Source organism: Conger conger, chromosome 9 (genome assembly GCF_963514075.1).
Source record: "Conger conger chromosome 9, fConCon1.1, whole genome shotgun sequence".
In the NCBI taxonomy this organism is placed as follows: Eukaryota; Metazoa; Chordata; class Actinopteri; order Anguilliformes; family Congridae; genus Conger; species Conger conger.
Genome location: NC_083768.1, coordinates 34,834,213 through 34,837,317, shown reverse-complemented (window position 1 = coordinate 34,837,317; position 3,105 = coordinate 34,834,213).

Sequence of the window (3,105 nt, the reverse complement as noted above, 5' to 3'; positions counted from 1 at the left end):
TTTATGAACAATGACTCATCTTTTTTGAGTTTCAATATAATACTGAGTGTTATCAGTGCTCAAATGAGCCAATGATAGATACAGAATGTGACAACCCTTTGGAAGATTCCCAGGAAAAACATGGCAATGGTTTCTGTGAAAGTTGTGAGTTTATTGAGTGTGAGCTAAACTAATGGTCTTCCTTATGTGCAATTTATACTATTTATCACTGTATTCTAAGATTAGCATACTAGAAACAACCATAATTAATTCTTAAATAATGTTTTATATGCCAGATTCAACCCATATTGTACATGTGTGTATAAAAAAACCTTTATTTATACTTTATATTAAAACAAAGTCTTACCACACATCTTCCTTTTTGGTTCAGTACTTTAAAGAAACAGGTTGCTGTTGATGGAAAATACACCTTAATAATAATAATAATAATAATAATAATAATAATAATAAAAGCATTTAGATTTCTGAACTTAAACTCGGATGAGAGCACCATGTGCTTATGGTTGTTTTTAATTAGTAAACAAAATGTTTACTTTGTATCGTATACTTTCTTCTCTGGACATCGTGCATGCCCGGTTGCTGTAGAACTTGGGTACAGTGGATAACCTTGGCCCTTGAGTGCCAGACATTTTTATTAGATTCTTAGATATTTGTGTATATCTGTTTCCATTCGAAGCCTTAAATAATTAATTGGATTTGTAGTTAACTTCTTGAATGCAGTTGACAGTGTGCTGGAAAAGGCTAAGATTCTTTACTATCAAACTGCACAATCGAGCTTGAAGATCCAAACTGCTTTTCTCTTTGTAAACACTAGAGGGAAGCAGTGTTTGACTAGATTGAACTAAATTTAAAATCTAGAAATGTAAGATGCTGAAAATATCAACTGGTTTTATACATTTTTAAATTTTGATGAAAGATCATGCATTTCATGAAGCAATGCAGTGTAGGTAGTGCAGCAGTGCCCGGTCAGTAATTCAAAGCCCTTGGCCACCTTCTTTGTTCATCTGTTGCATTGCACTATGGTGACAATCCTGCTCGTTCCTGTTCCATAATCACTGCGTCGGTGTCTCATGCCAATGCATCATGTTACTTGGTGAGATGTTTTGCTAATCCATGGCTCTGTTTTTCCATGTTGTACTCACACTGCTTGTTATTTATTAGAAACAATTTGGGCCAGGTATCCAGATAAAGCTTTCACTGCTGGGTCTGATCTGGGCAGTGCACCCAGAACATTCCACCTCTAGGCCTGGTTCCTTGGTCGCAGCACCATGGTACCATGTTTATGCATAAAGAGCCCATCCAAAACAGGTCTCATAAGCTTCCATATACCCCCTGGGTTAGGAACTTGGTTGCTATAGCAACTATAAGGCGTCCTGCATCTAACCCTGTTTGGGTCCACCATGCCTTCCATGCTCTTCATCTGAGAGGCACTTTTCACCCCTCAACCGACCCAACTCTCAACCCCAGTCTGCGGCAGGGATGAGTTAGCTTTGGTCACGACCCTGAGCAGAGGGGGCTGGGGTGGATTTGGTAACCCGAATGAACTCAACTCTCTGTCCCAGTGCCTGAGGGTGTAGGTGACCTTCTCAGCCCTTGACCTCCGACACCCTCCAAAAGAAATTAATTTCTGCGGTTTGTTTGATTTTGACCGCTCCAGTACTGGGTGAGTGTCTGTGTTTGATTGGAATTCATTATTCCCATACGTGCAGAGATAATTCCTCAGATGACCTCATCCTGGTCTGCTCTATCCCATAATTGTCCTCTGCTAGATCAATGTACACCAGCCCCCCCTTCCACCCCAGTCATCCTAATAGCTGAATTGCATTCTAGAATTGACTCTACTCTGGAACTTTGGGGTAGTTTCTTCACAGTGCAGCACAAAGCAGAAAAGGAACTGGTTGTCTCATATGTACTCACTCACAAGATTTCTAAATACAAGTTCATCTGTAATGCATACTGTATATTGTGTCTGGAAGTATGGCATTTGGTCTATCTTTAACAATCTTGAGCACATCTTTCAGTGAGATTGGGAGTATCAAATAGCTAATATGCAGGTGAGACATGGATTAAGGGATTACCTTAATCTGTTTCCACTGCTAAATCTTGTGAGAAACTCAGGATAATAAACAATATCTGCCCTTGAGTTTAAAGATAAGATCTGATCTGTGGCAAGTTCTCCAACATGTTTGGAACAACCTCCCTGCTGATTGTTTTATAGAACTGCAGGACAGCATTGGCTATCTCAGAGGAGTGATGCAGTTTTAATGCCGAAGGCTGATCACAAAAAAGATTGATTCGATTCAATTTTTAACTATTCTGCCAAATGACTAAAATGTAATGTAAAATGTATAGTACGTTTATTTAGGACCTTTCATTGAATTTCAAAGAATCTTATCTGTACAGAATGTTATACAGGTGCCTAAGACTTCTGCACAGTACTGTACGTGACAGATAATATTTCATGTTTAATACTAATGCATTTAATGGATATTTTCTCACAATTCAAAAAGGCTTTTTTTTTAAATGTGACACAAAAAGGCAATTCAGCAATGCGATGGACACATCTGGATTTTCCCAGTCCTTTCGCCTTACAGCTGGACTTCCCTCTAATTTCCGTCTTTATGTTTCCGTTGCACAGTAAACGCTGCAGTGGCAGCATTCTTCAGTCAGATTTCACAGGTTTCAGAAATAGACACCATATCGAATTGCCTCCTGTGAACTCCAGGGAGTGGAAAAACTGGCAGAAATAGCCAATCAGCGATAAACCGAGCTTTGTTCAGCGGAGCGCCGTGGTCAGATGGTGGCAGGAGTACCCGGCACGCACAATTAAACCTCTCTCTCCTCCAAACCTCCGACGTGCCTCATCTGAAAGTATTTGTGTAAAAAAAAAAACTGCAGCGGCCAATCGCGGGCTGACGCAGGTCCTTCGGCAGATGAAAGCGCGAGATTCCAGAAGCCTAATTAAAACCACCGAGAGGCCAGCGTATGCCACGCAGTTTACTCACCTGAAAAAATAAACCAAAATTGAAGCTGCCGGGTTTTTTTCACTGAGCTATGTGGGAAAAAGGACTGAAGGGTCTTTTTCCCACTGAGGTCGAAGGAAGG